This window comes from Nomascus leucogenys, chromosome 10 (genome assembly GCF_006542625.1).
Source record: "Nomascus leucogenys isolate Asia chromosome 10, Asia_NLE_v1, whole genome shotgun sequence".
Classification (NCBI taxonomy): domain Eukaryota; kingdom Metazoa; phylum Chordata; class Mammalia; order Primates; family Hylobatidae; genus Nomascus; species Nomascus leucogenys.
In genome coordinates, this window is record NC_044390.1 from 78,227,747 (window position 1) to 78,248,757 (window position 21,011).

General features: G+C 45.5%; 1 protein-coding gene across 4 annotated transcripts in view; it reads left to right on the top strand.

Annotated features, from left to right (window-relative positions):
- The window catches only part of CUX2 (cut like homeobox 2), a 324,472-nt gene that overhangs the window by 66,489 nt on the left and 236,972 nt on the right, over positions 1 to 21,011 (top strand). The window lies entirely within an intron of this gene.

Below are 21,011 nucleotides of genomic sequence, written 5' to 3' on the forward strand. Positions count from 1 at the left end.
GGATGTGAGAGCAGGAGCCTGTGACTGTGTGTATGTGTGTATGTATGTGTGTGTGTGTGTGTGCTGGTGTCTGTGTGTGTCCTTGTGCCCCTTTGTGTGTCCAGCCTGATGTATGCGTGGCCTATGTGGCTCTCCGTGTGTCTTTCTCTGTGTATGTGGTGGCCATGAGAGCCGTCCATGCGTGAGATTGAGTGTGGATCTCTGCCTATCTCTGTGTGTGCACTTATGAGTTGTGTGTGTGTCTGTGTGTCTTTGGAGGTGGCCATGGGTGTGGCTGGGTGTGGGTCTTGGCCCTCTGTGTCTGTTTGTGTGGATGCGTGTGTGTATCTTAAGGAGACACATGGGTGCGTGACTGGTGGGTCTGTGTGGGCGCAGACACCCATGTGTGCAAGTCAGGGATATGCATGTGTGTGTGTAAGCATGAGTGTGCACACACAAGTGTGTGAATTGTATACGTTTGAACATGTGAGCTTGCATGGAGGAGGGTGTCACATGGCAGAGTGAGTCGTGCATGTATTTTGCATGTGTGTGCTACATATGAGAGCGTGTGGACTGAGCACACGTTGCACAGGAGGGTGTGAGCAGTGCTCATGTGCTGGAGCAGCTGTGTGAGTATGTATGTGAGCACATGTTGCATGTGTTGCATATGAGCACATGTATGGGGCACTTCCATCTTGCATGGGGGAGCCCTCAGTAGAGCCCTGCCTGGGCAGCTCAGCTTGCCACCAAGGAGGTCACTGTAGACTCCCAGCCTCTTGCCTCATCTCCAGCTCCAGTCAGAGCCTGGAAAACCCTCCCCGGTCCCTCTGAGGGCTGTGGCCATTTTTAACCCACCCTATTCCAACCAAGATGGTTTTGTCAAGATTTGCCTTCTGTAGCTTGGGCTATAAAAACAATGGGTATTTTGTTTTTGGAAGGGGTGTTGCTTTCTAAATATCAAGGGATTTTGTGATACGAATGCGCTTTTTCAAGGTGCACTCACCCCTCGCGATGAGGACCCCTGGGTGACAATGGGTCAGTCCGGCCTGGGGGAGGCTGGTGCCCCAGGATTGGTTCCCGGGATGCACCTTCCAGGAAGGCTGCCCCGAGCTGGGTGGTAAGGGACTCTGGCCACAGCCCTAGAGATTGTCAGGGTCCCCCGGATGGCCACACCACACCAGCCCTGCATCCTGCCACCTGCAGGGTGTGACCCCCTACAGCCGCTTCTCCAGGCTAGAAAATCCATGCCTTGCAGGGAACCTGGTGGCTGCCGGGCTTCTCCACAGAGCCACAGAGCCAGAGGAACCTCCTTTTGATCTCTGTCCCTGTCCGGCTCACTGTCCCTTCACTGGGATTTGTCATGTTGTGGTATCACCCTCTGCAGATCTGGGTGGCTGGGTGGGTGAGTGGGTAGGGGGAGTCACATCTTACAAAACAGAAACCAGGTACTCTGCAGAAGAGAAGATGGTCGCGCCAGTGCCAGATGCATATCTGGAGCCTGGCTTCGAATGCCGTGTGGCCTTGGGCATGTTGCTGAGCTTCTCTGAGCCTTAGTCTTCCCACCTGTAAAATGAGAGTCATAACAGTGCCAGGTTCAGGGCCGTCTCTTACTTGTTACCTTGGGGTCTTTCTGGAACATGGTAGACTTCTGTGGGCCAGATTGGTTCAGTGTGTCCTAGCTATGTGTGATATCAGGCAGGTCACTTTATCTGTGCCTCAGTTTCCTTACCTGCAAAATCGGGCTAAATACAGTACCAACTACATGGGGATGTTGTGAGAGTTAAATTTCTTACTTTACATAAAAGGTTATAGTAAGTACTATAGAGCAGGAGCTATTATTGTTATTTCTGGAACACCTGAACTCAGATTAAAACATCCTGTCGGCACACAATATCCTCTTTTTTTAAAATCACACAATGTGTAACCCACTCTTTCTGCAGCCTTGCCCACTGTGTGCTGCTGTCAGGTAGCTGCTGTGTGCCAGACATCTGGCTGGGCATGCCCGAGGCATCGTGGTATGGGTTATGGGGTGGGTGTCCTGTGTGGGTGGGCCGCGCCAAATGCTGTGCCTGTCTCTCCTCCAACACTCTGGCGAGGCGGGCAGGGACTCAGGTTAAATCACCCTGGGCAGCAGCCAGGGGTGGGAGCCAGCCGACAAGGAAGCCACCTGGCAGCTCTCCCTCCGAGGGAGGATCTAGCAAGCTCAGGCTTGTGGTGGTTGTGGGCACCCGAGACTGTTTTGTGCACTTGTCCAAAGCCGACTGACATCTGAGCATTGGTGGCAGACAGCTTAGAGGAGAGTGGCATGAGATTTCCCCTGAATCTGGCACCACACTGTGCCCTGAGCCCACCCCACCCCACCTTAAACCATATCACGGACATGTTGATGGTGAAATACTCAGGCTCATTCAGTGAGGCCCTCTGCCTGGGCCAGGCCGTGTGCTGAAACAGCTTGCGTGCGTGATCTCATCTAGTCTTCGTAGAAACCCCTCAAAGTAAATCCTTATTCCTATTTTATGGGGAGAAAGCTGAGGCTTGGAGACATTTTGGAGTCTTCCAAATCTGTGTAGAAGTCCTAGTTCTTCCAGTTGCTGAGTGACTTCAGGGCAGCTCCTTAACCTCTCTGAGCCTCTGTTTACCCACTTCATAGCAGGTAGCAAAAGTTCAATGAGACAGTGTAGCTAAAACATTTAGCTTGTCAGTTTGCATAGGAAGTGATCAAAAAAAAAGCTGTTATTGTTATTACTATTGTTACTATTTTATCTTTTTGCAAGGTGATATTCCTTGCCAGTTTAATGGGGATACCGACAAGATTTGAAGTGGATGCCTTGATGTCTACAGAAAGGGGTTACTTTTTAGGAAGAAAACACTTTATTTTTATTATTATTAGCAACAGATAAATTTGTAAGTTTCCTGCCTAGAGGGGACACTCCTCTTACCTTGACGGTCTTATCGGATGGGGGTGAAGCTTCTTCTATTTCATGGGTTTTTGCCTTTCTCATTTGGATGCTTTGAGCAAAAGGTCTGGTGTATAGTAGATGCTCAACCAATGCTTGTTTGATGGGTGGACGAGCGGTGCACCATGCTCACTGTGGCTAACGGGTGATTGGGTTCGGGAACGACCTGGCAGTTTCCCATAAACAGGGTGCCTGATGGAAGCATCTTCCCTTTGCAGAGTTGTTCCTGGGTGCTGGGAACATAACTTGGAGTCAGTCACTTACCTGTGAGTGTGATGGCCAGAGATAAAGGAGCTGGCAGGAAACTGAGATGCTGTCTCTCAACTCAAAGACCAGGGAATGGGTTAGAGGCAGTGAATATGACCTTGACAGACAGGCGTACATCAACTGTGAGGTAACCTTCATTCATTCATTCATTCATTCATTCAACGAACATTTCTGTGCTCAGTGCTGGGATGCAAGGAGACGCCCTGTTGGGGCCAAGTGAACGAAGAGAACTGGTTGATGCATGAATCTCAAATAGACTTTTCAGGGACTTTGTCACACTTGGGGAGGATCTGGGGCCACTGTCTACTATAACAGGCAGGACTCTTATGGTTCTATCTGAGAGAAACTTATCTGGAGTCAACTTAAACAAAAGAAGATTTTTATTGGCTCATGTGACCTGAAACGGTCAGGTGTCTGGCTTCAGGCATGGCTGTATCCAGCTGCTCAAATGATGTTATCTCATCCTACTCAGATCCTGGCTCAGCTTTTCCCCTGTATGGGTGGGCTTTGTTCTGAGCCCCTCCCCTGGCAGCTGTTTCATCACCTTGGCAACTCCCAGGGAAAGAAAGCAGCTCTTTCCTAGGCTTTAGCAAATGTCCTGGGATTCCCCCTGATTGGACCAACTTGGATCCATGCATTTGTCCAGGCTGTTCCAACCACCTGGAATGTCTTTCTTTTACCTAACCCTAACCTATTTGTGCTTTGAGTCCTGCCTAAGCGCCACGGCTACTACTAAGAGCCTCTTCTCTTTCTGTCTTTATTGTTGTCTGCATTTTCCCTCTCTTGGGGCACAATCATCTTTTTTATGTCTTCTAATTCCAGCACGTCCTGGCTGCACCATCTTCATGTTAGGTAGACTAGGGTCCTTCATAGGCCAAAGCTTCCTTTTTCTGCCTTTCTCTCTTCTCCCCTTACATAGTATGAAAAACAGGATCCGTGGTGAATGCATGCATGGATTTGGGGCGTTAAGAAGGATTTAATCGAGAAGCCAAATCTCAGGATGGCTCATGGGAGGTTTGTGGGCTAACAAAGTCCAAAGAGAAGCCCAGGAATTATCTTCTGAACCCCATCATTTGCAGAGGGTTCCAAAGCCTTGCACAGTCACACTGGCCAGGTGGGGAGGTGGGAAAAGGGGAAGAGCCTGATTCAGAAGCCAGCTTCCCTGGTTCAAATTCCAGTTCTTCACCCTCTGGCTGTGTGATGCAGGGCAAGTTGCTTTACCTCTCTGTGGCCCTGGTTCCTCATCTATAAAATGAGATAATTCACACAACGTATTGAAGGAAAGGACCTGGCACGCAGTGTGGACTGCTGGCCATTATCTTTATTGCTGGGTTGTTTTCAGAGCCACCAGTCCAGAAGAGGGGTTTTAAAGTCCATTCCTGGTTACCAGAGGAGGAAACAGCAGCCCGTTGAGCTTCAGAGACACCTGCAAGTTCATGGAACACCAAGAGTCAGATTGGCCCCACCTGGTGACCTTGACTCCTTTCGGGACCACCTGGGCTTGCTGCCAGCTGTGGCCCTCAGAGAATGTGGATGCTTCTTTTAAAGAAAGGACAGGGATAGGGAGGGGACCCTGTGGCTCCCATATTGGATGAATGGGGCGTGAGTCTTGGTGGTTCTACCCTAAACACTCTGTTTCTCCCAGCCCGGTTTTCCCAGCCATGCCTTATAACCTGTTCTCCTCTAAGGAGCCGTCCTTGGCTGATCTGTCCAGAGACCCGGGCTCATCGTTATCCCCAGAATTGACTCAGGGGCCACATTGAGGATCAGGGCCCTGCGCTGGGGAGGGCCACTGCCCCGTTCCCTGGGCAGTGACCTTCACTGCTTCTGGTGCTAAGATGTATGGCCTGCCTCTCCCCAGGCAGTCTTATTTATTTCTGCCTCTTCAGAAATATTTGGGGATGATTAAAAGGAAATATTCTTTTAACTGTAATGAAATGGGGTTTGGGGGTTTTGGAATAATCAGCCGTGGCCTCGGGGGCCCGATGCTGGTTGATTTGATCACTGAGTTGATAGGCAATGGCTATTGATTTCTGTCCGCCTCCTCCCAGGAAGGGGCTGACAGAAGAAGTGACTCAGCAAAGGGGAGATGTTTTGAAATTCAGGAGAGGGCTAGTGTGGGAAGCCGGAAAGCTCTGTGTGTGTGTGTGTGTGTGTGTGTGTGTGTGTGTGTGTGTGCGCGCGTGTGCATGTGAGCTCTCCCTGCCTCTCCAGAGCCTATACCGCACACCCCCTGGGAGATGGGGACTGTAGATTGCTTCCTCTCCAGCTGCCTTTCCCAGGAGTATCAGGAGAAGAGCTGGGACTTTGGAGCCACACAGACCTGGGTTTGAAGCCTGCATCTGTCATTTCCCAGCTAGGTGGTAACCTTGTGCAAGTGGCTTCACCTCTCTGTGACTCAGTTTCCTCATCTGTAAAGTGGGTGAACAGTAATACCTGCTGCATGGCTGTTCAGAGACTTGAGAATTTCTCTAATGGTAATTCATGGCAGCTCTCATTTCACTGATATTAACTAATAATGAGTCTTTTTTTTTTTTTTTGAGACACAGTCCCTCTCTGTTGCCCAGGTTGGAGTGCAGTGCCATGATCATAGCTCACTGCAGCCTTGACCTCCTGGGCTCAAGCAATACTCCCATCTCAGCCTCTTGAGTAGCTGGGACTACAGGCATGTGCCACCACGCCTGGCTAATATTTTTATTTTTAGTAGACATGGGGTCTTGCTGTGTTGCCCAGGCTGGTCTCGAACTCTTGGGCTCAAGCGATCCCCCCACCTCAGCCTCTCAAGTAGCTGGAGCTGTAGGCTGGTACCACTATACCTGGCTAATATTTTATAAGGATAGGGTTTTGCCAGGTTGCCCAGGCTGGTCTCAAACTTTGGACTTAAACAGTCCATCTACCTTGGCTTCACAAAGTGCTGGGATTACAGGCATGACTGCAGCTGGAACTACAGGCAGATGTCACCATGCCCAGCCCCAGCTAGTATTTTTATTTTTAGTAGAGATGGGGTCTTGCTATGTTGCCCACGCTGGTCTCAAACCCCTGGATTTAAACAATTCACCCACCTTGGCCTCCCAAAGTGCTGGGATTACAGGCATGAGCCACTGCCCCCCGTCCTGGCTAATATTTTTATTTTTAGAGGAGATGGGGTCTTGCTATGTTGCCCAGGCTGGTCTCAAACTCTTTGGCTGAAGTAATCCTCTCACCTCAGCCCCAAAGTGTTGGAATTACAGGTGTGCACCGCCATATCTGGCCTAATAATGAGTCTTAATTCCTGATAGAAATAAGAAAAGGTACCAGGTAGGTGTCAAGGAAGGTGTGATAGATTTTGACTGAGGCAATCCTGGAAGACTTCCGAGAGAAGGGCCTTGAATGATGACACTTCCAACAACATGTGACAGAAAGGGGTGGAACAGAAAACACATTTCTGTTTCAGGAATTCATAGGCACAAAGGCAGGGAGGCATAGAATCTCTGGTGAGATGGAAGAACAGATGCTGTCCATTATGGCCGGGAGAGGAAAGAGGGACAGGGGACAACCTGGGGACAGGGAGAGGCAAGTGGAAGAGAAGTGTTGGGCTTTGTGCAGTCAGCAGCTCAGTTGATAGGGTTGCTGGACAGGCTGTGTGCAGGCAAGGCCCACATGGTGGCAAGATTGTTGCATTTGAAATTCAGAAGCAATGATAACACACAATGCCACCTTCCATTGGCTGGACAGTGTGTGCCAGGCATTGCATTAACTTATACCATCTCATTAAATCTGCACCTCTATCCCCATTTTACAGGTGAGGAAACTGAGGCTCTTTGTAACATCTACAGGTGTACCCAAATTACAGTTTTTGATGACAGTGGGCCATGTCCCTTTGAATCACGCCCAAGGTCTGCCAAGACACCCCGGTGGCCTTCCTGCTCTGTGGCCAAGCCCACAGGCCCCTCACACAGCCTGCCCACCTGGTGTGCACCTGGAGTCCTTGAGCCCATGTAAGTTCCTCCTTTGCAGGAACTTTTTTGACATCTGACTGGGGTGCATCCATTCTTCTTCAGGATTTCCTGCTTAATCTAATCAGGCAAAGATGTCATGTACATGTCACTTATAATTCTTTTCTCCGTGTTCCCAGCTAAGTTCTTCTGTTGCCTCAGGGAGTTCCAGGAGCTGCAGGTTTCACCTGGGCAGGGCCCAGTGCTGCAGTTCCCACCGTATTTATTCTGTTCTTTCTGGCTCTGGGAAGTTGGGAATATTGGGACATGTGCCCTGGCAGGCAGAATGCCCGTCGTCTAGGTGAGGGAGCAGAGGGTACAGGGAATGGAAAGGTCTGGGATGGGGCTTGTAAGTTACAGTGAGAAAACAAACGCCTGAAATTAAAATTCAAGAGGATGAAAAGCAAATAAATGAGATAGGGCAGTTAGGGAAGGCTTTGAGTATAATTTATTTAAACTTTTTTTTTAACTTTTCATTTTGAGATAATTTCAAAAAGATTGACAAAAAGTTACAAAAACAATACAAAGAATTCCCCAGATTCCCTGAATGCTAACATCCAGCCTAACCACAACACAATTACAAAGTCAGAAAAATTAACGTGGCTGGAACACCATTACATAATGGACTGACCTGACTCAAATTTTGCCAAGTGTCCCATTGATGTCGTTTTTCTGGTCCAGGGTCCAGTTCTGGGTCATGTGACACATGGAATTGTTATTTCCCCATAGTCTCCCTTAATCTCAAACAGTTCTTCAGTCTTCTTTTATCTTTAATGACCTTGACACTTTTGATGAAAACTGGCCATTTATCTGAAGAATGTCCCTCCATTTGAGAATGCAGGGTGTTTACTTATGATTCGATTCAGGTTGTGCATTTTGGGCTACAGGAGTGATGTTGTGTCCTTCTCCATGCATTGGATCAGGAGGCACCACTGCTGTTAACTTTGGTCACTTGCTCAAGGTGAGGACTGGCTGGATCCTCTGCTGTAAAATTATTATTTTTCCCTTTGTAACTAATAAGTGCTTGTGTGGAAACATTTTGAGACAATGTAATACTCTCTGTCATCATTCTTTTGCCCAATAATTTTAGCATGCATCGATGCTTCTTGCTTGAAACAATTATTGCTATGGTGTTTGCCAAATGGTGATTTTCTGTTTCCATCATTACTTCTACATTTATTAATTGAAGAGCTTTTTTCCTTCTTCCTCATTTATTTGTCTATTCAGTTTTTTATTTATATCAGTGTGGACTCAGATTCATATTTTAATCTGTTTCCCCTCTCTGTCTGCCGCCTCCATACCCACTGTCTCTACCCACTATCGTTTCTCTCTCTTCCCCCACCCCATCTCCCCTCTCTGTCTCCACCCATTTTCCCCCCTTTTCTTTGCCCCACTCTCCTCTCCTTCACTTTCTCTTTCTCTCTCTCTCTCTCCCTCTTCTTTTTCTGCAACTTTTTTTCTTGCTGAAGAAATCAGTCTGTCCCGTAGAGTTTCTGTCCATTGGGTTTGGCTGAATGCATCTTCATGGTGTCATTTAATGCTCTCCTCCATCCCCTGGGTCTCCTGTGAACTGGTGGTAACCCCAGAGGCTTGATCAGATGCCAGATTGACATTTTTGCCAAGACCACGTTGCAGGTGGCCACATGCCCTTCTGGTAGAGGCACACGAAGTCTGGCTGTCTCCCTTTCGGGACATGGAGATTGATTGGTGGGTTCAGGAGCTGTCAGCCGGTCCATCCATTGTTGAGTTTCCCATCAGCTTTTCATCTGCTGGGCTTCATGACCACTGATAATCATTACCTGGGTCCATGAATTCATTAGGGTTGCTAAATGTGCTTACATTCCTTCTGTCCCTCTTTCTCTTTCTTAGCTGGGCAATTTTCTCTACAGAGAAACCACCCCTCATCAGTTATTTGCTTACCCTGAAGGAAAGTATGTCTACAAAAGGGAAGATAGATGCTTAAATCTTTCTCTTTATTTGCTGGTTTTCAAAATAATGAGCTGGTTCCCTAACATCCTCCAAAGGTGGCCTTACAAGAGTTTTGAAAAATATCCTTGTGAGCCCATAGTTGCAAGTGTAACAGAAGTGTCTTAATCCATTTCAGTTACTGCCCTTATTTATGCTCTGACTGTCCCATCTCTAGCATGTGGTGGCCTCTGACCCCTCTGGACTCCCCCAGCGACCTTGGATGGCCTTCTTGCTTTCTGGGAGGACAAGTTGTTCCAAGCTCATTCTATATGTTTCCCACCTCAGCCTTGGACTCAGGCTTTGCTCCAGGGATCCCTGGACCAATGGTATTTAGAGACCACAGTCTGGGTGCTGAAAGAACAGATGTACAAAACATCTGTCATCACACAGGTTGGGGCATTTTTGGTAGTCCACAGTGGATAGGATGGTGGAGAAGGGGCAAGGCAATGGCTTTGATCTTGGAGCTCATCTCTTTCCTAACCCTGTTGCAGGTTAATGACCCACTGGAAACCATTAAATTACTTCTCCAACTTCTTCATTTAGAAAGCAAGGGTGGATCTCCCCCGATCTCCAACAACTTCTTTTTGTTTGTTGGTTTGAGATAGGATCTCACTCTGTTGCCCAGGCTGGAGTTCAGTGGCACAGTCATAGCTCACTGCATCCTCCAACTCCTAGGCTCAAGCCATCTTCCTGCCTCAGCCTCCAGAGTAGCTGGAACCACAGGTGCCCACCACCACACTCAACTAATTTTTTTTTTTTTTTTTTTTTAAGTAGAGACGAGGTCTTTCTTTGTTGTCCAGGCTGGTCTCAAACTCCTAGGCTCAAGCAATCCTCCCACCTCGGCCTCCTGAAGTGCTTCATCTCCAGCTTCTTAATTAGTATAGGCATTTTATTGGGGAAGGTCTTTGAGGTCAGAGATGCCCATAGACAACCAAGGCCACTTGTGATCCATCCATCCCCAATTGGATGCTACATGCTTTTGTTTTGCTACTTGACATGATACAATCCAGCACAAAGGGCTTGTCACTGTTGTTTGCCTCTTAGCATCTTGGGGTTGAGGGGTGGCAGACAACAAGAGAGTTCACTGAGGGACCTCTTCTTCCCCCAGCAAATCCAGACCAGACAAATGCCATATAATATCCCTTCACCAGAGTGACTCAAACATTAATACGAGCCTCCAAGTGTTGCCTCTGCCTTTATCTGAGCAGGCTGCATTCTACATTTGAGATTAAAACTCACATTTCATTTTTATATGCTGTGCTTAATCCAATAATGATTTCATGTTACAAATAGCAATAATATCTTTCAGCATAGTTAATCAGAATAGACTTAATGCTGTCACTATTTATTAACCTTTGTTGAAAAGCAAGAAGTTTCTCTCTAATCTGTGATTGTTGGTCTTGTCAGGCTCTATCAAGTGAAAAAACAGTTTTGGCATTCATTAAAACGGTGCGAATCCTGAAATGACAATTGGAGCTGGATGGTATTTGGTGCATGAAATCTTCGTTGTGTTCACTAGGATAACTGAGAAGGCTGGGGAGGCGTGAAGGGGGAACCCACACATTCAAAGGACTGAGTGTTTCATCCCCAAGTCCCTCTTGGATAAAGAAACAGTTCTTATGAATTGGGAAAGTGGGCCAGAGGATGGGGTGCAGGGGAGGGGAAGGGTGAGGCCTGCTGGTGCCTCTTGCCAGAGAAACATCATTCATTCAAGACAATGGCTTTTGGCCAGGCACAGTGGCTGACGCCTGTAATCCCAGCACTTTGGGAGGCCGAGGTGGGCGGATCACCTGAGGTCAGGAGTTCGAGACCACCGTGGCCAACATGGTGAAACCCCATCTCTACTAAAAATACAAAAATTATCTGGGCGTGGTGGCGGGCGCCTGTAATCCCAGCTGCTCAGGAGGCTGAGGCAGGAGAATCGCTTGAACCCAGGAGGCGGAGTTGCAGTGAGCCGAGATTGCGTCACTGCACTCCAGTCTGGGTGACAGAATGAGACTCTGTCTCAAAAAAAAAAAAAAAAAGACAATGGCTTTGAACTTGGATCTCAGATGCCTCATCTCTTTCCCAACCCTATCCAACGCTGATGATCTACTGGGAGTCATTTATTCACTTTTACTTCTCCCCACAACTTCTTTTTCATTTAGTAAACAAGGTTGGGTCTCCCTGATCTCCAAGGCCCACATTCAGTTGGAGTCCAGTTGAAGATGTCCATCAAAGCAAAATGGCAGCCATCAGATGTCAAACTTCTACTTTAATAGAATCCTTTGGCAGTGATCTCAATGGGTAGTCCTCAAACTTTAGCATGCCCCATTCCCGGGAATTTAATAGGCCCGGGGGGCCTTGAACTTCTGCATTCCCAGGTGATGTTGACGCTGCCCGTAGTACACCACACTCTGAGTAGCAAGGCTCTGTCGAATAACAAGAAAACCCAACAGTATAGTTGGCCAATTGCTGGGCCTTTCTGGACTTCAGTTACAGAGTTTGAGCCTTGCTAACAGCACCAAGTCCCCTAAAGGCAAATTTGCCTTTAAAAAAAAAAAGAAAGCTTTCAACTTGCAGAAGCCTCTTGCAAGGGGAAACGGTTCTCCCACGGGGCTTCTCCTTTCTTTTTCCCTCAAAGAACCCACAGACATGTTTCTCAGGAAGTCCCTGTGGGGTCTTTACCTCCCAAAGGTGATTTGGAGAAAAATCTAATCCAGTAAAGAAGTCTTGATGCTGGGAGGCCTGGGCAGGATATTTGGCTAAGCAAAGAAAGTGGTTGCTCAGGACTTGAGTGAGGGATCGAGGTCTGTGGCCAACTGATCTCTCCTCTCACAAGAAGGGTCGAGTGGCTCAGTGAGTTTTTCCCATGTCAACGGGGACGTGAGCAGGTGCTGTTAATTATTTAGGAAGAATTAAGCAGTCTGGGTGGGTGGGTTTTATGCTCTGTTTGGTAATAAAAGTTGCCGCAGAAAGGAATTTTAAAATTCAGTATTCTCATTTGCCTCATATTGCAAAGAAGCCAAACCTGGGTTTGACTGGTGGGAGCATCTGGAATTAATGAACCAGCTTCTTACAGTGCAGAAATCAATGTTTGCTGCATTAATTGCATGATGCTGAAACCCCGCTTTTTATTTCTGACTCGCAGAGCTATGGCCTAAGAAATCTCTCTTAAGCGGCGTTCTGGGGCCTTTGCTGTTTCCTTAATCTGTCTGGGCGTGGGGAAGGAATTGCTTCATCATGGAGGTGTGACACAGGGGGACGTGGGGGGAACTTTTGGACAGGCTGTGTGCTTTGGGGACCTAACGGGGAGGGCCTGGGAAGCCCACAGCAGGACTTGAGGATCTGGCTTCTCTTAGGTAGCCGTACTCTGTCCTGACTTCCATCTCCTGAGAGTTTCCAGCTCATCGAGTTCTTTTAGGTTAAAATAAGCCTTATTAAGGAAGTTCATGTTTTTCAGCTGGACAAATGTCCCTTGCTTCTCCTGTGTTTTATATTATAAACCTTTTGGAATGTGGACACCTTGATCTGAGGCATAACTTGGCCAGCATTTTCCTAAGTACTGGGTCATTGGACAGCACCGCTGGTGCTCACCCCGGCTGGGTTCCACATCTCTGCAGACTGAGCCTCAGTGCTTGGCACTTTGGACAGAAAGTGACACCTATCCGAGGATAGACATATTTGGAGGATTTGAGCCATATTTGATTTGATTTGAGCCATAGTTGGAGGAAAGCATAGGAGCTTGCCAGGGAGGGAGGAAAGTAAAGGCATCCCAGGCAGAGGGAACAGCATGAACAAAGACCCTGAGGCCTGGAGCCCTGAAGTTGATAGAGTAGGAGTGGTGGAGGGGAGCCGGGAGGGGTAGAGAAGACCAGCTGGGGAGGAGCCTAGGAAGGTGCATCAGGCCTTGACCATCTGACTCAGAACTTGTGTGATTCTCTCCAGTAGATGGTGGCAAGCCTGGCAAAGTGTCTAAGCAGGGGATGAGATGACTGGTGGAGTTTTAATTTTCATACTGTAATTTTTTTGTTTTTGTGTATATTCCATGAGCTTTGACCACAATCAGAATATGGAACAGTTCCATCACCCCCCAAAATTTCCTTGTTGCTGCTCCTTTACATCCAACCCTTCCCCCACCCCCTACACCTGACAACTGTTCTCTGACCACATCGCTTTGCCTTTTTCCAAATGTCATGTAAATGGGATGATGCAATATGTGATCTTTTGAATTTAACTTCAATTAATTAATTTTTTTTTTATTTTTTGAGACAGAGTCTTGCTCTGTTGCCCAGGCTGGAGTGCAGTGGCACGATCTCAGCTCACTGCAACCTTCACCTCCCAGGTTCAAGTGATTCTCCTGCCTCAGCCTCCTGAGTAGCTGGGACTACGGGCATGTGCCACCACACCCAGCTAATTTTTGTATTTTTATTAGAGGTGGGGTTTCAAACCATGTTGGCCAGGCTGGTCTCGAACCCCTGACCTCAAGTGATCCACCTACCTCAGCTTCCCAAAGTGCTGGGATTACAGGCGTGAGCTGCCGGGCCTGGCCTCACTTCTTTAAATTTAGCATAACACATTTGAGATTCATCCACGTTGTTGCATGTATCTGTAGTTTGTTCCTTTTTATTACTGAAAAGTGTTCCATTGTGTGGTCATAGCACAGTTTATTTATTCATTCACCTGGTGAAAGATGTTCAAGTCATTTGCAGTTTCTAGCAGTTTCAAATAAAGCTGCTAAACATTTGCATGTAGGTTCTTGTTTGACCATAGCTTTTATCTCTCTAGGATACATACCTAGGAGTGGGATTGCTGAGTAATTTTTAAGTGTATGTTTAACTTTTTAAGAGATTGCCAAATTTTTTCTAAAGTGGCTGTGCCATTTTGCATTTCTACCAGTAGCATATGAGAGTTTTAGTTGCTCTACAAGCTCACCAGCACTTGATGTTATCAATTTTTTTCTTTTTCAATTTTATACATTCTAACAGGGGCATAGCAGTATCTCATTGTGGTTTTAATTTGCATTTTCCCTAATGATTAATGATGTTGAGCATCTTTTCATTGCTTATTTGCTATCCACATGTCTGTTTTAGTGATGCTTCTCTTCATATATTTTGCCCATTTTTTAGTTGGGTTGTTTGTTTTCTTCTTGTTGAATTTTGAGGATTCTTTATATATTCTGGGGATCAGTTCTCTGTTACGGAAATATTTTGGAAATATTTGGAAATATTTTCTCTCAGTGTGTAGCTTGTGTTTTCATTCTCTGAAAGTGCAGGTAAAGATGCTGCAGCTGTGAATGTCTCTAACTCTGCTACACTCCAGCCATACTGGCCTTCTTTCAGTTTCTCAAGAAAATCAACCTCTCCTTCTCCAGGGCCTTTTCCTAAGCTGTGCCCTCTGTCTGGAATACACCTTCTCTCATATTTGCTGTAAGAAATCTTTGCTTAGCTCCAAAGATATTCTCCTATGTTTCTTTTGGAAGTGCTGTTGTTTTAGCATTTATGTTTGGGTTTGTGATCTGTCTCAAATTAATATTTGTGTATGATGTGAGATAAGGGTTTGAGGGTCATTTTCTTTTTTCTTTATGGATATCCATTTGTTCTAGCACCATTTGCTGGAAAGATTTTATTTATCACTTTCCATTGTTTTGATTCCTTTATTCAGAAAGCAAATGAGCATCTAGGTGTGGATCTATTTCTGGGCATCTTATTCTTTTTCATTGATCAATATGTCTGTCCTCATAGCATTACTGCACTTTATTGATTACTGTATCTTCACAGTAAGTTCTGAAATTGGATAGATTAAGTCTTCCAACTTCATTCTTCTGTTTCAAAGTTTCTTTGGATATTCTGTGTCCTTTTAATTTTATGTAAATTTTAGAATTGGCTTTTTAATTTCTACAAGAAACAAACAAGCAAACCTGCTGGTATTTTGATTGACATTGCATTGAATCTGTATATCAATTTGGAGATAATAATATTTCCTTTTTTTTTTTTTGAGATTGAGTCTCGCTCTGTTGCCCAGGCTGGAGTGCAGCGGCGTGATCTTGGCTCTCTGCAAGCTCCACCTCCCGGGTTCACGCCATTCTCCTTCCTCAGCCTCCGGAGTAGCGGGGACTATAGGTGCCTGCCACCATGCCTGGCTAATTTTTTGGGTTTTTAGTAGAGATGGGGTTTCACCATGTTATCCAGGATGGTCTCAATCTCCTGACCTCGTCATCTGCCTGCCTTGACCTTCCAAAGTGCTGGATAAAATTTCTTAATAATATTGAATCTTCCAATCTATGAACATGGTATATCTCCATTTTCTACCCCATGCTGTTCTCCTGCTTACCCTTACCCCTCTATCAGTTGCCAGTTTAAGTGTCATCTTCTCAAGGAGGTCTTTTTTATCTCCTGACTAGATGATCCAGCTCCTGTTATACCCTCTGATGCCCCCTCTCTTTCTTCTTGGAACTAATCACAGTGGTATTAATAATTATTAGTGTGAGTATCTGTTTTGCGTTTGTCTCCCCCACTAGACCATAAGTTCCATACAGGCAGAGATCAGGTCTGCCTTGTTCACAGACTAGCACACAGTAAGTTGTCAATGAAGATTTATAAATGAATGAATGAATGAATGAATGAACCAATAAATCGCCTCCTATTCTTGGACATAGATCTGAGAACACTGGCTGTTGTCATTCACAGTTTGATGAATACCTTGGTCTCTGTTTGCTGATGGAGAACCCAAGCCCTAATCCCTCACCCTTTCTTGGCCTTCTGCCTAAGGCTTAGTTCCTGCTGACATGCATTATATGTTGAGAACTCCTATTTACTTGACAGGTAGATGTGTGTAATTATGATTTTTAAAAATGAAATTATTCATCTACAGAGAATTTTTAGGTAATGATTATAATACAGAGGTTTAATTTATCTGGGGGAACGAAAGATGTTGCTTTCACAGCAACAGTCAGAGCATAGGAAAAACCAGTAGTGGAATCTTGATTGAATTCGGCTGTGCTTATAATTAGGAAATGCCAAGGCCTGCAAAATATTGAGAAGTGGTGAGGACAAAGTGATGCAATTAAGAGTCTCTTTTTCCCCACCTTTCGGCAGTTTAGAAGCATTGTGTTGTTAACTAATTGGTTTGTGGATGTTACTTGGACTTATAGATTTTATTCTACATTTTGATCCCAAGTCAATATATAGGCCCTGGCATTAATTCAATCCCCAGGGTGAGCATTTTTACGGAAGACTTTAGGAAGAACTTTCTGAGAAGGAGTGTGATTGCTGGGACAAGTTCCCGAGGCATATTACAGAACATTGGTGATTCAGATCAAGTTGAGAGAGAGAAGAAGCCCAAGAATGGAGAGTCCTGTGGAGGAATCTTGGAAGACACCAGAGATAGTTTACTCTGAATTGGATCTGGAGCCAGTTAATATAAACAAAACAGAAACTCAATTGGAGTTCCTTCAGGGCTTTCCTGAAGAGCAATGGGAAAAAAAAATCTAACTTTATCACAACCAGAGATCATAATTTCCTCCAACAATAATAGCTTATGTTTCTATGGTGCACTATCTCATTTTAGTTGGAGAATATTCTGGTAAAGCAAGGGCACATACATTCATCCTTATTATTTTCATACCACGGATTGTGACTGGCCTGAGGTTGCAGAGCTGGCAAGTGAGAGATTCAAATGTAAATCATTAGACAGCTAATACTGTGCTCCATTCCTTATACTTTGCCAATGAATTCATATTAATTGAAGTTTTCCTCTTAGAGGCATATGATCTAGGTTGAAAAGAGGGTAAGAGTTTTTAGATGAATGTTTGTGGTTTTGGAGAATATGGTGATATTGCTAATAGTAGTCATGAATTCCACTCACTGAGCAATGTATCAATAAGTACAGGCTACATTATGCTGCAGTAACAAAAGACCCCCAAATTTCAGTGGCTAAACTTAACAAAGCAACTTTCATACTTGCATGACCCATTCATTGGCTACATGTCCATCATATATAGGCAGTGGACTTGGCTCATCAGTGTCCCTTTAGGGACCCAGGCTGATGGTGCAGCCACCAGCTCTGATGTGCCATTCACCATGCTAGAAGTATGGAGACCTCTAAGAGTCTTGTACCTATGGTAAAATGCTCCACTCTGGAAGTGACACATCACTTACTCATTGGCCAAAACTAGCAACTTGGCCTCATTCAACCACAAGAAGCCAAGAAGCACAATTTTACCTTGTGCATGGGAGAGAGAAATCCAGAAATATTTGACGAAACAGCATGAATGATGACCATAAGCACTCAGTAAACAACAAGGAGTTCCTCCAACCCTACAACAGACCTCCAAGATGACACTGAGAGCTAATGGTTATTGACTATTTACCACATGCCATGTACTGTTTACCTACAGAGCACTTTTAACCCTACAACAATCCTATCAGGTAGATACTCTGAGTATTTCCATTTCACAGATGAGAGGACTGAGATTCCAAGAGGTGAAGTTACTTGCCCAAGATCTCATAGCTAAGGAAGCAGTAGAGCCACTTGGCCCCAGGTATTTGAATGCAGGCCACGCTTGGCTACAGAACCCATATTATAATAACCCCATTTACTTGATGAGAAATCTCAGGCTCAGAGAAGCAAACCAACATGCCCAAGGTCACACAGCCAGGAAGCAGCAAGCCCTAGTTCCTTTACCTTACCGTATTTCCCAGGTAAAGCCTGGGAAACCTCCCTTTGCAGTTTCTGTTGGTGATGACCAGACATCTGTCCCCAACTCTTTCCTGTACAGGTGACTCCCAACTCTTGGCCTCTGATATGATTTCTGTGCTAGTGCTAGTTTATACCAGCTCACTAGAGCCAAATGTTAAATTTTCAAGACTTTTGCAAACTACTTACAAAACACAGATATTCAAAAGTAAGTTATGTAAACTTACTAGAGTGTAATTATATTTCAAACCAGATACTCAAAACTCATCACTTCCTAATTATTTTACTGCATTTTACTATTATATGCTCTTTAAGGTTATTTACATCCACCAAATGTGTGTGGTGGAAATACAACATGTTAAAGCATGATAGAGTGCCCCTGTACGTCTCTCCCTAGCTGTGTGCTCAGTGATGTCCAGTTGGTAGATTGAAATTGGCCATGATAGGAATATTTACACCCCAGAAATTGGCAAGCATTACCAGTCAGGGCTTTTTTTCCCCTGTAGATCCATTGTTAACCATTTACCAGCATACCACTGCATGAAGCCCCCTGCCTCCACCATCAAGCTGTACCATTCGCCTCCACCATCAGCCTCAATCCAGGACCACTTGGCCCTCCCAATGGATCCAACTGGTCCCAGGGCCAGACCAGCTTCCATGAGGCTGGTGCATTGGGACAATAGTCCACATTCATCCTTGCAAACATGCTAGACTGATATTCCTCCCCCTAAGACACTGGTTAGACCCTTGGCTGCCCGTTAAAATCACCCGAGAGAGCTTAAAAAAAAAATACAGATATACAGATTTTTTTTACAGGACACACCACCAGAGATTCTGATTTAATTGGTCTGGGGTGTGTCTGGCTTTTGGGATTTTTTTTAAGCTTGCCAACCAACGTAGAGAAGTACAAATTCAATCAAACTCAGTGTGCAAAAAACATGGGCTACCGAAGAAGAAAACATGTTAGGAAAATTGAGAAAGCCTGCCATGAGTTAAATCACCCATCTCCTAATCTGGGATCCTATCAGATTACAAGATGGGTGATTTAATTCATGGGAAACTTTCTCAGTTTTCCCAACAATAATCTGGAAGGAACAGCAGCGGAGGGCAAACCTTTTCTCTAGAGGGCCAGATGGTAAATATTTTTTACATTGTGGGCCATAGGGTCTCTGTTGCAGCTACTCACCTCTGCCATGGCCATGTAAAAGTAGCCATAGACAATCGGTAAAGGAAGGTGCACGTGCAAGGTGCATGCCAGTTCCCATCTATGGTGTCCCTTACAGGGTAGCCTGCCCTGAGATTGTTCTTAAAATCTATGCACATTGGCCAGGCATGGTGGCTCGTACCTGTAATCCCAACACTTTGGTAGGCTGAGGTGGGTGGATCGCTTGAGTCCAGGAATTTGAGACCAGCCTGGGCAACATAGCAAGACCCCATCTTTACAAAAAAATTTTTTTTCTTTATTAAAAAAAAATAGAAAAATCTATGCACATAATTACCTTGAGTGTTCCCACTGAGCCGACAGGTTAGTTGGGTCTGTGAAGTGTCCCTCTAGCCCCCAGATTCTTGAAGCAGTTTTAACTGTGCTTACTCATCTGATAGGCAAAAACGCTGACTCGAGCATTGATGGACTAGAAGTTCTTTCAAGGGGAGGATCCCATGAGTCTTGTTCTCTCAGTCTAGTGCCCGACCTTTGGGTCTCATGTAACAACAAAAAAATGGTTGCATGAATACACTGAAAAAATACAGAACGTTTACTATTGTTAAAAAACGTTATGGACTGGGCACAGTGGCTCGCGCCTGTAATCCCAACACTTTGGGGGGCCAAGGCGGGAGGATCAGCTGAGGTCAGGAGTTCGAGACCAGCCTGGCCAACATGGCGAAACCCTGTCCCTACTAAAAATACAAAAATTAGCCAGGCATGGTGGCACGTGCCTGTAATCCCAGCTACTCAGGAGGCTGAGGCAGGAGAATAGTTTGCACCGGGGAGGTGGAGTTTGCAGTGAGTCAAGATCACGGCACTGCACTCCAGCCTGGGCAACAGAGTGAGACTCCATCTCAAAAAAAAAAAAATTTTTTTTAATATGGAGAATTGCAAAAGGGAATAGCATGGAGAATCCCCACATCCCCATGGCCTTGCTCCATCATGATATTGAAGTCACTCTTTTGGTTGTGTTTCTCTAAATTCTATGAGGACAGCAACTCTCTTCATTATCCTCTATATCGTTGCTATGCCCTGGTGTTGTGCCCGGGGTACAACACGTAGTAGGTGTTCGATAAACTTGGGTTGGATAAACGGAAGAATGAATGAATGAATGATGAGCTGGTGCACTTAGATGTGATTTATAAGACTTCTAGGGGGATCACTGGCCATTACTTAGAACTATATTTTGGGTCAGATCACGTCTCCTTCCCCTTAAACCCACAAATAGCCGGGCTTCAGCATCTGCAGTGGACATCAGAATTCCTGAGAACCTTCTGAACCGTGTTGGCTCCCAGGCCCCACTCCTGGGAGTTGTTGGGCTGTTGAGTAGACTGACATATTGGGAAGCCTGGTAGAATGTCACAGGTGTAGGAAAATCTAGCTGCCCAGGGTTATAAAGGATGCCCTTTGTCCTCAACTCCTTTGACACCTTCTCTCTGGAGACCTGCTGAATAAGGAAGGGAGTGACCACAAGGAAAAAAAAAAAAGGCAACAAAAACCAACTGGTCTAATTTAAACCCTTTCAAAGTTACCAGGCTGCTGGAGATTAGCTTAGAGAAAATATGTCGGGGTCCACTTTGATTTGCAATTTGAGATAAATGCGGGAAACGTGTTTGTGCTTCCTCGGAGAGGATTATGTTGCCTTGCAAGTTGGGTTGTTGTCACTTTTGATTTTAGAATACTTACTTGTGCCTCCAGTAATGAACAAAAACCAAACCACACTGAAACCAGCCCATGGGGGTCCTGCTGTCTCAGAAGCCCAAGGTATTCCTGTTTCTACTGAATTGCTATTTCCAGATTCCTGCCTGTTGCCCGCCAGACTTTTAAGGGTTCTACGCTTGGGCTGCATCAACGCTGGTAGTTTAATTTCAGACATAAGCAAATTGTGTTAAAGTTGTTACCACAAAAAAAAAAACCCACAACTAACTCGATATCTTATTTTTGAGGGGGTGAATCATTCTTTGCCATATTGATTTAATGTGCATT